This window comes from Nilaparvata lugens, chromosome 1 (assembly GCF_014356525.2).
Source record: "Nilaparvata lugens isolate BPH chromosome 1, ASM1435652v1, whole genome shotgun sequence".
Lineage (NCBI taxonomy): Eukaryota > Metazoa > Arthropoda > Insecta > Hemiptera > Delphacidae > Nilaparvata > Nilaparvata lugens.
Genome location: NC_052504.1, coordinates 46,503,003 through 46,517,103, shown reverse-complemented (window position 1 = coordinate 46,517,103; position 14,101 = coordinate 46,503,003). Strand labels below are relative to the sequence as shown.

General features: G+C 34.8%; 1 protein-coding gene and 1 long non-coding RNA gene across 2 annotated transcripts in view; one reads left to right on the top strand and one right to left on the bottom strand.

The window, feature by feature from the left end:
- The first annotated feature begins 57 nt into the window (after positions 1–57).
- The window catches only part of LOC111049970 (probable sodium/potassium/calcium exchanger CG1090), a 110,000-nt gene continuing 95,956 nt past the window's right edge, over positions 58–14,101 (top strand). Inside the window, exon 1 of the mRNA XM_039435169.1 lies at positions 58–367. The gene's annotated coding sequence lies outside the window, so the exon portion shown is untranslated. The remainder of the gene's footprint in view (positions 368–14,101) is intronic.
- LOC120352880 overlaps positions 12,033–14,101 on the bottom strand; it is a 4,403-nt gene continuing 2,334 nt past the window's right edge. Inside the window, exon 2 of the long non-coding RNA XR_005572115.1 lies at positions 12,033–12,961. This is a non-coding gene — a long non-coding RNA (uncharacterized LOC120352880). The remainder of the gene's footprint in view (positions 12,962–14,101) is intronic.

Sequence of the window (14,101 nt, the reverse complement as noted above, 5' to 3'; positions counted from 1 at the left end):
TTCAACCCTGATCAATTCCAAGACTCCCTGAAATCCCCATCTCAGTCGGCCACCTGCGAGTGACCGCTGAATACATCCTAATTACTAGGTCATACTTGACCAATCTCCAGTTACACAAATTTCATTCAATCTTGAAGCAATCAGACTTACCTGCAACGGTGACTGGTCTTTTTTCTATGAATCTTTATATCACCAACTAGTTTGTTTGACACAAACCCTGACACAATTTTGATGTGATATATTTTTCGTCATTTTGTTACACGGGAGCCTCTTACTTGTATCAAAGACAAAGTTGATTGGATATATCTTTCTCCTGTGATAGGTCTTATATCTTTCTTCCTTCGTATTGGTGTCAAAGTGTTGTGGGTTGAGTATACTATTTTCACTTATTTTTATTAGTCCAGGATACAGTAACTACATTACCCATAGTATGGCCATTGACTGTCACCACAGAATACAATAATAATAATGCTGTATTTATATTCTGTGCTGTCACGTGGTACAAAATCCGCCATTAAGATTCCAAACAAACTTTATAGTCATATCTTATTGCATTGGAAGTTTTGAACTCATCACTTATTTTACCGATTAGAAACATATTTAGAACTTCCGATGAGTTTGGTTTAACATTTTAGAAGGAAAATTGATTATACTTTAATATAAAATAATAAAGTCGATTAAAAACGCTTAAAATAAAAATTAATCTTCCCTCGGGCTCCTCGCGGACCACTTCCAGAGCTTTTGCGGACCACTTTTTGGAAATCACTGATCTAGATAAATATGCAGAAAGATAGATTTCAAATTTATTGTACTTCCATCCAATTTATTGGTTTGACCTTTCAATAATCTAATTTCAAAATATTTTGCGGCTCAATTGGATATAACATTTTATGAAATATTTAACCGTGATTAGGTGCTGTTTAAAGACGTCTTTACTTCTATGATTGATTCTCTTCAGTCCTGAGAAGCCTACCCATAACCATGTTTAATTGTTCAATAGCATTTGGTATATGAGTTTCGACTAGCAATACCACTAGCAGTGGTGAAAAATTTCGGCAGATTTGAAATATCACTGAAAATAAATAATAATGGTTGTGGGTTTTGTGCTTTTTCTTTTTTTCAATTGCTTACTGAAATTTCTACAAATATGATTGAGAACGTGATCATTTTTTGTCAATGGAACAATATACTACAATATCATGATATATTTCAAAAGTTTATTAGTAATTTTTTGGAGATTCAACTTTCAGGCTATGTTAACTAGTTACCTTTCATTTTTACTCGCTATTATCTACCATCTACTATTTCAAGTTCTAAAACTATATTGGGAATATATGAAAAAAAACTTAAAAGAGATTATATCGAAGTAATCACGGAAATATGATTTAATAAGTAGAGGCCAGTGATTTTACTTATAATCCACTATAAGCTGCATTAAAAAATATAAATTTTTGAAATCTTCATGGCGGCGGCGGGAAAAAGCTTGAACATATTTTACCGCGATTTATATATTAATTAAAAAAAAATTATATCCAATTGAGCCGCAAAAATATTTTGAAATAGATTATTGGAAGTTCGATCCAACAAATTGGATGAGGAAATACAATAAAATTGAAGTCTATCTTTGTGTATATTTATCTAGATCAGTGGTTACCAAAAAGTGGTCCGCGAAAGCTCTGGAAGCGGTCCGCGAGGAGCCTGAGCGAAGAAAAATTGATGTTTTAAGCGTTATTACTGTTATTTTAATCAACTTTATTGGTCTATATTAATGTATAATCAATTTCCTTTCGAAAATGTTATATCAAACTCATCGGAAGTTCAAAATATGTTTCCAATCGGTAAGAGAAGTGATAAGTTCCAAATTTCCAATGCAATAAGATAGGAGTATGAAGGTTGTTTGGAATCTTAATGGCTGATTTGTACCACGTGATCGAGCTAGCCAATCAGATGCGTGACAGTCAATGGCCATACTGTGTGTAATATAGTAACCCAGGATATTTCTTATTTGGGATATTTATATTCAATCTAGAGCGAAAGTGATTTTCCACATACTGGAGGAGAAGATTTTCATTCCAAATGAGATTATGCAATTAATTTACTCAAATTATTTGTATGCTATTTTATGTTTATATATAGATTTTATGCAACTTTCAACTAGAATTAAGACGTTCTGCTTTTAATAGACATTCTAATATCGAAAAATAAATACATCAAAGCCTCAAAAATTCTAGAGAAACTTTTTAAGAAAAGATTAATGAGCTTTTTCAATAAAGTGAACTATTTTAATACAAACCAATTTGGATTTCAGGAGGGCTTGAACACAGAACAGGCATTATATAAGTTTATGTCAAATATTTATCACAGCATCAACACACCACATAAAAATAGAAAATCTGGTCTATTTTTGGACATCCGAAAAGCTTTTGACACCGTTGAACACAGCACCTTGTTGAATAAGCTTCATGCTGCTGGTGTCCGTGGTGTTACCAACATGTGGTTAAAATCATACCTGATGGATAGAAAGCAGTATGTGTCTATTTCGGGTTGTGATAGTGAGCTGACAACAGTTAAATACGGCGTTCCACAAGGTTCCGTTTTGTGCCCTATATTGTTCTTAGTCTACATAAATGATTTGTTTTCCCACACATTTTTTGGATCAATCACATCCTTTGCCGATGACACAGCCCTAGCGTATTCTGCCAAAAATGAAGAAGAACTGCATGAAATGATTGTAACGTTATTTTTTCTATAACGTGTGCCCTGTTTGGCCGCAGTCAGTAGAGCAAAGATTTTGAATATATATAATATTTTCCGTGATTCCTGAAAGAGCAATAGCACCAATTTCTTACCAGCTCTCCTAGGAGCTCAAACAGTTCTCTGCTTTCATTGGCTGCAAACGTCAGCCGCTTTAACAGTTCACAGTTTTTGTGACTGATTTGATGTACTCCACAGATATAGATACAATAGAGATAGACAGATATAAGGGCTCTGATTATTGTACTAGACAATGCGGTATCACCACCAATGCCACCTGTCACCATTCACCAAAGTGGTCAGCAATGAAAAATGATACCGAGCGGAATCAAAGGTGACACTCTTTCAGAATACCTTATAAATTCTACTATGTAGTAACTGTCATATATGTGCAATATGGAAACAATTTGAATAAAGTTTGAATTTGAATTTGAAAATTTGATAGATTGATTCAATAGATTCTACTGATTCCATGTACTGCAATAGTAATCAGAATCCATTTCAAAAGAATCTTATATTTTTTAGTCAATTCTATCCGATCTCATTTTATTTCTTTCTATAATGATTATTTGTAACTTTTCACCTTATTTCGAACTATATATCCCCGATCATCAAGTAATAATTATACCTAGTTGTATAATTCTCACTTCTTGTAAGATAATAATTGACCGATCGTAGTGAGGTCTATGTTTTAACTCGGATTTTCTTTTGTCTGTATGAATGTATGAATGTCACGCAATTATGGCCAAACGCGTTGATAGAATTCGATGAGATTTGGCAGGAATATTCCTTTTTCAACTGCGCATCGATGTATACACAAGTTTTTCTTTTATAATGTTGCATTTCAAGGATAATATGAAAAGAATAGGAATCCCTCTATCTCTATCCTCCGATATCACTATATATCATCTACTCTGAAGATACGATTAATCAGACTATAGAATTATTCATAATCAATCAGCTGACAAGTAGATAACACAGATGTCTGGAGAAGCCGTGTCTATTTCTATAAGGTCCATAGTTTCAATCAAATACCTTAAAGAGGTATGCATCTTTAAGGTCTTTGGTTTCAATATTTTGTTTTGCAGTCATAGACTGCATATTATGCTTGTCCATCAGTATCAATATTCTCACATTTGAAAAAAACAAATTTAATAGGTGATGAAAAATAATCAAATGAACTAAATAATGCTGAAGAAATTGTAATATTTTTGATTGTAAAGAAATTATTTTCATCAGATGGAAAGATTATCACGCAACTGGATGAATTATAATATAATATGGAATACAAATTCAAACATGAACTGAGTCTATTAACATTTCAAACAGGTGACATCAAATACTTGTGGATGAGAAAACTGCGTGAGGTCTACTGTTCACAGAACGACTAGTATATCTTAGTTTCTTTTTGTGGAACTGTCTCAATCAAAAGTGTTCACGATTACTGTGGTTGAGTCGATACAGATGGTTTTCTTCTTCTTCTTTTAAACAGGGATTAGGCTATTGCCTGTTCTGACTCACATTCAGCTTGTAATTAGAATAAAAAAATTAGAAAAATAAATGTATAAATTAATATAATCTAATCTAATAACATCAATATCATCATAAGCACCAGTATAATCTACTGGTTTAATTTTATAATGAGTAATAATAATCACTACCACCTTTTTCGTGGCCTGCCTATGTCTCTTTTGCCTACCGGTTGATACTTGAAAATTCTCAGTGGAAGTCTATCAGATGACATTCGTTCCACATGCTCTTTCCATTGCTGACGATACAATGCAACTCTCTCATTCAGTCAGAAGATATTTTAGCTCCTTCCTTATATCCTCATTCCCGATGTTATCTCTCAGCTGCCTGCACTTTACTCTCAAGTGGCTTTGATGTTACCCACGATTCACTACCATAGAATAGTAGTGGAGCTGCCATTGTCTTGTAAAATTTCATTATCGTGCTGCTTGTGGAGCTTGTGGGTGCTTCTTCCCCAATGTCCTATTGACACTTCCACAAATCATTTGGTACTTTTCAATACAGATAATTCAGTATGAAATTCACAATATCCCAGTTGAAATGATGCAGCGATCCAGGAGTAATCTCCAACACAGATTTCAATGATATATTTGTGCAGGAGGAAGCCATCTATACGGTGTGATTTTCAAACATTATAGATGGAACGAATGATTCTTAAATAGCAAGTTTTCACTGACGTCTATAAAATTATTTAGCCCTTCTCTCATTCGTTTCATTACTTTCTTGAAAGTTCTTTTAATAAGGGTAACTGCATAATATAACAAGTTGCATCCAGTAATCTGCTATACATCTTTGAACTACCTCAACTACAAATTGCATTATTCTAATACAACAAATTGCATCCAGTAATTTTCAGTGCATCCCAATAGTGAATCCTGTCGATTGTAGGAGAAGATTGGAGGTACAAGCGATATTCACTACCATTAATGTCAGGTATGAGTTCTTATAAAACTTATTCAACGGGCACGGAAACATTACTAGAGAATTTTTCTAAGGTCTAGGAGCCAAGACACCAAGAGGAAGAAACTATTGGGGTAATTACTTTCAGGAAATCTCAATGACATAGTCGCATTCTGATAATAGAACATATATGCAGAGATTACCTAATAGGTTAGTAAGTGGCTAATGAGGGAGTTGGAAGAAACGGTGAAATAATAACAAAGAAACTTGCAGTGAGTTTATTGGGGCAATAAATTACCGATAGTTTCAGGCTTTGAGGAACTGTAATGAGAGTAAAAGTGATTAGGTGTGCACATACTGTAAAAGGTATTACACTGGTATGCGACATTGCAGTTCCACGAAGTGATGATAACGATAATAAATGTAATTCGAAGAGAATTGAATGGCTGTGAATGAGGGGACCCTGACCTCGTTACCCCCGCTGTCACCCCCGCTGGAGATCACGCGTCGCGCCAAGTCAGTGTAGTAGGCCTATCACTTCCAACCATCAGCATGCCTCAGAATTATAAAACATCGATGCTCAACATACAACCAATTCTGACAGGTTGAAGTGAATCTAGTATCTTAGTCGAAGCTGACTGGGCGTTGGGGATTTTGTTGGTGCGATTCCAATGGTTCCTCAATCTTCATCCTCATCCTCAGCATCGCATTACGTCATCAGCTATTCTTCTGAAAAATGAGAGTTGAGCCCACGCTTTTCGAACAGTCAGACATCGACCTTAACTTCGATTTATTCTTTCTCTTCTTCTCTCACAACAGCCATATTATAGCAATCAATACTGTCACAATAAAAGCAAGTCCGTAAAGAGTAGGCCTACCTTCAATACGTGTATATTATGCACGCTCTATAAATAAACATCAACAACTGGGAGTGATTATAGCAGCCGGATCTCAACAACTGATGAGTCATAAAAACTTAATTTCTTCCAATAACTGAGATGAAGAATGATGCAGCAAATAGAAGAGAGACTTATCGAAAAGATCAATTAATCAATATGATTGAGTTGATTTTTATTCCTGGGGAAAAGTTTGCGGTAGACTTGGTGCATCATTAACATTTCATTTGCATTTATAGTAGTACAATTTTTTTATCAAATTTACTCCCTTTTCATAATTGTGAGCATCATACACTATTTTAGACACGATTGCGGGAATTCATATCCACTTACAATATTGTTCTATGTTTCCACCGAGGCCATTAATACTACTCACAACTGCATTATACAATCCCACTGTATACCGATATTTAAATGTCATCATGCTCTGGTATAGAGAGCAGTGGGCCTTGGCAGTAGAGAGCTTCTTTTATAATGGTCGATTACTTGTTGCAAAGCAACGTGTCTTCCGCGCTCGATTTGAAATTCCTCCTCACAGACTCATTCCTGGCCGTAATTCGATTCTGCCGTGGATTAGCTCATTTCGGGAGTGTGAAAGTCTCGCTAATCCCAGAAATCGACTTCAACGAGCCATCAGAACTTCAGAAAATATCGAAAGAGTGAGGCATCTGACTGCCCCAGCGTTCTCCCCGGCGTTCGGCTCGCGAACACGCAACTGCTATGGCAATTTCTGATTCCACTGTTCGACGAATTTTCCATGAAGACCTTCAATTTAATCCCTATAAATTAGCTGTTGTTCAAGAATTGACTGCATGTGATATGCTGATTGATAACCTGCCTGAAGACGCGGTCACATTTTTTCAAAGCTCATGCGATTTTCTTCATGGGGTTATTTGAAATCCCTGGTTTATGTCGATCGACCACGGACCATAGCACACCTCAAGAACAATATTGGCGACGCAACAAATGCTATTCTGCAACGAGTGGATACAAATTTCAAAAGTCGACTTTATCAGTGTATGCGTAATAGGGGTCGCAATTGATCTGATGCCATTTTCAAGAATGTATGAGAAAAATTAGGATATTGTATTCTCATATAGAAAAAATATTAAAACAATAACTAATGTACTTTTGTTTTATTGACCTTTCAAATAAGTGAGTTTCTATGGTGGTTTTTCTTGTATAAACATTTAGAGTGAGAATCTGTGCTCCATTTAAATGCGAGACTTTGAATATCTATTCCAAATACTTTTCTTTTTGTCAATTATTCTTCATGAGAAAAGTACTTTTGATTTTCTCCTCAAATCAATAATTACTTCCGCCCTCAAAATTCAACAGAAGGAATTTGTGGAACAAAAATTTGATTAAAAGAAACTGTTTGAAAATTATTGTTTCAAATATTAACGGAACTGTTTTTTACGATAAATTTCAACAGAAGCTGGTTTGAACACACAGTCCTTAGAAGTGAGAATTGTGGCTAGATAACCATTGATTTTACATAATGAGGGCTATTGTGATGTGTATGTTAGCGTGTGCTCAACTGGGGTCTAGAGTCCTCTAATGAAATGAAGCAATTCACTGAGCAAATCAGATGTCAATCCAACTGTCAATTACATAGAAATTGACGGGGGAGTAGATCCATCATTGCAATGGAGTGTAGGGATTCATAAGTTTTGGGAGAAATCCTGTTTGCTTCCATGTATTCATAAATAAATAAATAAATTCCTACTGATAATTTAATAAGTTCCTACCCTACTTATAATCAATAGTAATAATAATAATAATAATTTGAATAAGTTTAAAATACTGTAGGCTCTATTACTGTAGCCTAAATTACGTAACGCTGTTGATTGAAAGGAGATTTGAATTCTACAAATTTGGATGCTGACCTGCTGCAAAAAACGTCATTTTTACATTCAAGATCAAAGGAGTTCAAAAATGTTCTCATTGAAAATATTACAAAATCAATAGTTTTTTATATTTGGCTATTCCATTGTTACATAATTTTAGGTCGCTCAGCACAGGGTATTCTTCAAAATATGAGAAATAAGTGATTCAAGAAAGCCTTCCTTGAGTGGGGCAGGTAAGGTTCATGGTCCTTAACCTCAAACAGAGATACCTTTCAGTTTTTCAGACAACAAAAAGGCTTATTCAAGTCGTAAATATTCAATTGAAAGTGTTTTGTTAGGAGTAATCGTACGTAAAAGGCATTACTGTATTTCATTCGCTCAGCTCCTGCTGAGAGAGTTGAATTGGAGTAATAAACTTGTGAGCTTTTAGCGGAACATATTATTATATTCTGTTTCCATATCATTGTTCTATTGCCAGTGAAGCCGGTACATAACTCACACCATGATTGTTGATTTGCGCAGTCATTATGTCACAAAGAAAAGTGATAAATCGATATCCAGAGTTTAGACTCAGGGATTTCCTCATTTTCTTGAGTGAGGTCACCTTCAAAAGGTTACGGAATATTTTTAAATAATTTTGAAACCAAGTACAGTAATCATATTGTATTTTCTCTTCCAATTAAAAATATTATAGGTCAACATATTTTTTCAATTTTTAAAAATAATAAACCATTATCAATATGAAACGTATTCTATTTAATTATATTCAGAAATGGTATACAATAACATGAGTAAATAGTTTGATTTTAAAATCAGTTTTCATCAGCTGATTAAAAGAATTAGAGATAGGGATAGTTACGTAATGTTCAATACAATAAAAGCTGAATGATTGCTGAGCTACTCTCACTATCATTATTATGATTTTGCGTATGCCAGATAACTCAGTCTACTGGCAACTATGAAGCCTAGCGATGAAAATCCTATTATTTTTTTCTTCAAAATTTTCCTCTGAAAAAAATTAATTCTACATTCATAATATCATTATCAATACTGTACACGTGGAATGTGCTTCTGAAAACTCAAAAAGGTTATTACAACTTTGATAAGAAAATGTTCATAATTGAACAATTTCTGTCTAAAAACTGTCATAATTCATAATTCTGACATAATCCGAGAATGGTTATTACAACTTTGATAAAAAAATGTTCATAATTGAACAATTTCTGTCTAAAAACTGTCATAATTCATAATTCTGACATAATCCGAGAATGCCAATACAGAATACAGTGTGTTTGAGACTCAGAATGCCAGAATAGAAGACGATGTGTTCCTGCCTTTGTAAAAGAAACACGAATAATGTATGTGATCGCGAGTGGAGAGAGGTTGAGGCCAAGACCCGGCGTTCAGGATAATTCGCCTGACGCAGAATGGCAATAAAATCCATCAGGTCTTCCCCCCCCTCTCCACTCTTCCACATCACTCTAGGGGGATTCCCGACTCCCCCGGCCGACTGGTTGTTAGAGACTAGAAACTGGTTGTATTCAATCTCCTGAGTGCTCCGAGGAAGATCAGTCTATTTTTACTTTTCGCCTAGTACAGAATCGTACTTATATTCCGATCGGAACATGTTTGTAACATAAATAATCGCTGATAAACATCCGCGAAGAAGGATATTCGCGTTAATAGACTCCTCTTCCCCTTCCCCACAACAATTGTTCTGCACGAATATCCAACGAAAATGAATTCAATGCCAAGAAGGAAAGCAAGTTATGATAATAATAATCAGAAAACGATTTCTATCTAAGGATGGAACTATAATGAACCTGGCTCTAAGAAAAATTGCAATTATAATGCATTGGAATTACAGTCGTACATAATCTCCAACCCTATTTTGCAATTAGACCTGCTAGAGGAAGCTATTCTGACCAATATATCAATTTTAGCGCATTTAATGATAGGTTGTTTGCGTTATAAATTTAGCTTTATCGGTTATATTCTGATGCAAGCGTAGCTTCGATTCCAGCGAAACTGCTCTGATAACTCTGAAAAATACTGTAGGAAGAGTTCTAAAAAGATAATAATTATTATGCTCCATGCCAATTTGCAGTAATTGCATTAAAAATTAACTTTTTCTAATATGGTTTTATTTATTCATTTATGATATGGTAACTCCAAGTAAATATCAAGCATTTCCGATCAAGAATTTTCCATAAATATGTTAATTGCAAGTAAATATTTTCCTTGTATTCTTGGATTCACTTGTTGGGTACTAGAATTCAAATAAGATCTCTTCCGACATAGCTTGTATCTAATATTATTATGTTAACTAATCAACCATGTATTTGGTAACTTAATTCACACACACTTATAAGAGAGTATTAATTGTTAACTGTTTTCTTCTCTTATATCGCATTTCAAATCCTATAAAATAAAGCAGTAGAGTTAGTGTATTCTATGAATGCAAGGATCTATGAGTAATATACGTACAGTATTTTTGTTGAAATAAATTAGGAGATTCAGAACTTAGACCTGATTTTGCTTCTTATAATTGTAATAAATTATGAATGAATGAGTGAATGGCTGCTTATTCAATTTTCTGAAAATGATATCTACATTGTCCTGTATGCTGTGGACCTCGAGCTAGGTAGGGTATGCTACCCGTCTTACATTCTAAAAGTTGCAATAGTTTTGAACACACACGAGTAGTAGTGTGAGCGTGGTGAGCACTGAAACGTTCACTACTTATCCGAAAATATACAGATACCTATGTTCTATTTCTTTATTTGGGTTTGCTGCCATCTGAAAAACAATAGAAATAGAAGTGGGTGTCCTAACAATGGATAGCTGAATGAAGATGTGAAATATTGTAGAGAATCGTAACGTAGGCGAAGTGTGGCATGAAATATGATACGAGCATATTATATTGTTTCCCATTCACTACTCGTATTTTTGTGTAGCTTCTATTCAAATTATTTCCACATGGAAATTTTTGATTTGTGTGAAATACTCAATACTAAATCACTCTACCCATTATTTTGTGCAGACACGTGCAGGGTTTGAACTTGTTTCAACACCTGTTATCTGGTAGCAATGACCTTTACATTGGAATATGTTTCAACATGTACAACATAGACTCTGAGTTGAAATTTTCATTATGCAAACCGGCTTTTGAACCCTTAATTCGAACCCCAATAGACAAAGTCCCAAGCAATATCAGAGCTTTATCTAACATAGGTTTTAACGCTTGTCTTACTCTAGTAAATGATTAACGTTTACTCCAGGACTCAACTCACTGTTTGGTCTATTACTAGATTTTCCAGCTCCTGAATTGATACTTTGCATAGTTTATGTTCAACTTCCATAATCTATGGAGCACAGTCATTGCTTTCCATGCACTGGCAGTATTCCAGTTTACAGAACTTTGTGTTGTAAGTCTCTACTAGAAAATGTGGAACGTGGGCGATATTCTCATTACAAGAGAATATTATTTAACATGCTACTGTATGAAATTTGAGAAAAGATAGCCTGTCCTATATTGTCCCACAGATACGACAACCCTATAGCTCATAGATGATGATGTATTGAATAGATGTAATTGGTCTATGAAAATTGATGGAGATGTACAATGTTGGTTTCTGTTGAGATTGATGCCCACATAGGATCTAGGCTTGTGCGTAGGCAATGAATGGGAGGGACGATGATGAAAGATTAACTACTCATAAAACTAAATAGGAAAAACTAACTACACTACTCATAACATTAGATTCAACCAGAATGTTTTTATTCAGATTGCATACGATGAAACTTAGTATTCTATAAAATATTATAATAGGATTTTCATTGTTTATCGTCTACGATTGGAAATTATGTAAATGTGTGCTTATTATCGTATTAACTTTGAATGTCTCTTTACAATAATCATGAGATTCGAACTAGGATAAGACTAATCTTTGAATAATCCGGTGAAATTAGAATACTTCGATACACTAACATCCTTTATCCAAGTAAATGAGACAATGGATTGTAGAAATTCTACACTCAGCCAGCTTTTAATAGACTTAAAATCTGTAAATGTTATCATTAGAAAATAAAACGAGTTGAAGTCTCTTATCAACAATGTTTTATTCGTTATTGTATTAAGATTAAGTCAACTTGCTAGTAAACTGCTGCTTCGTCGAGGAAAATTCCACTCGTGTTGAAGAACATCTATTTTTAGCGCTTCATTATGGAAGTGCTTATAATCGCACGAGGAAGAAGGAAAGCTCACTTTCTACTCATCCCCGAACTACCGACCGCTCGACCCCTCGATCACCGATGTGCTTTGATTCCCCATTGTCCGATTGCCGCCATCATCCGTTGACTTGTCAATGCCATTACATTTCCTCCAAAACAAGGAAGAGGAAGATAATGACTGGAGGGGGAGGGAAGGGTGAGTAAGAACAGAGAACACTTGTGAGTTGAAAGGCGGTCGGGATTGATGCTCGCTCCTCTTCAGTGGCAAAGCAGATAAGGAAGACCGTGGTCGTGTTCTAAGCTTCTTGGTGTGAGAGTTTGAGTGCTCAATCTCAGACAAAACAACGATGCTGCTATTTTTTTGACTGTCACGGTCTTACACGACCGCAAATCCTTCCTCCTCAATAATCTCCTTTAAAATTTTTCCCTCCGCTTTCTTTCATGGCGCGAGGTTTTGCATTTCGCTGTGTGACAACAAAGTAGCTTCTGTTCTTGAATGAATGATCGGCTGCGGTTGATGATACATCGTAGGAACGTGGTTGAAACGTACTAGTAATATCTACCTCTGCAACATCGATTACTGTATCATTCACAGGTCCCATGAAAAACGTATTCAATCTCTGCACGAACTTTTTCAAAGCTGACGAAGATGTGGTGGAGTGCTGTTTCCTGGTGTCATGGAATCTTATACGATTGTTTGGATGGTTGGCGTGGAATATTGCCGATGAATACCTTGAATCATGTGCTGGATTATCGTCAAATAACCTGTTATCAGATGTGGATGAGAGTTTATTTGTACTGTTTCAACAGAAAAATATTTCAAAATGTTATTCCAAATTTGAGTATGTGCTAATAAAACTGTTTTCTGTAAGAATACTTGAAGTAATGGAGATTATAGGCCTACCATCATATATTATAAAGTCCATACTATACACAAAGTTTTTTCAGCTCAAAAAGGTAGTGTTATTTGCCGCAATTTTTTATGAGTACTAGAAGACTTCAATCTTCATTGTAAATATGAATAAATCCTTGAGAAAATTTCAGAATCTAATTTGATAATATGGAACCCCTTATTCAATGCTTATCATCAAAATTATAGTCTAATTTAAATGAATATGTTTGAAAAGTCTATTGAACTATAGTAGCTTCTAGTGGAAAATAAATTCTATGGAGTAAGTGTGCACTTGAAACTGATATTTAAATGATATAGTTGATCCTACTGGTTAGGATCAAAATATGAGTAGCAGAATAATGTTGGTCACTATATTCAAGTTTGATCAATACAACTTGGAAAAATGTGCTTTATGAAGAACTAGTAGAAAGTTCATTAAATACTTATAATAAAAAGTATATCAATGTATATCAATCTATATATATAAAAGCGAAATGACACTCACTCACTCACTCATTCACTCACTCACTCACTCACTCACTCGCATAACTAAAAATCTACCGGACCAAAAACGTTCAAATTTGGTAGGTATGTTCATTTGGCCCTTTAGAGGCGCACTAAGAAATCTTTTGGCAATATTTCAACTCTAAGGGTTGTTTTTAAGGGTTTAAAGTTCGTCTTTTAGCATGTATATTCTTCTTCTCCCAATCTCTTAATTATAATTGGAATTTCCATATTATATGTTACTATAGAACTATAATCTAGATAGATACCTCTTCGAAACAGTTGTTAACTGGCAACTAAATTAATAATTTTGTCAGGTTGGCATTAAGTTGAGTTGACTTTGTTAGGTTGGCACCAAGTTGAAGATTTAAATGCATTTATCGCGGGAAAATAATTGATTGGGCACTGCTACTTCAATCCTACTTCAATCCCGACTGGATTGTCCTAACATATGATAAAAATGCTCAAATGAAAAAATGCAGGCGAGCGAAGCGAGCCTGCTGATCTCATTCTTGGACGATCCAGTCGGGGGTCCAGGGGGC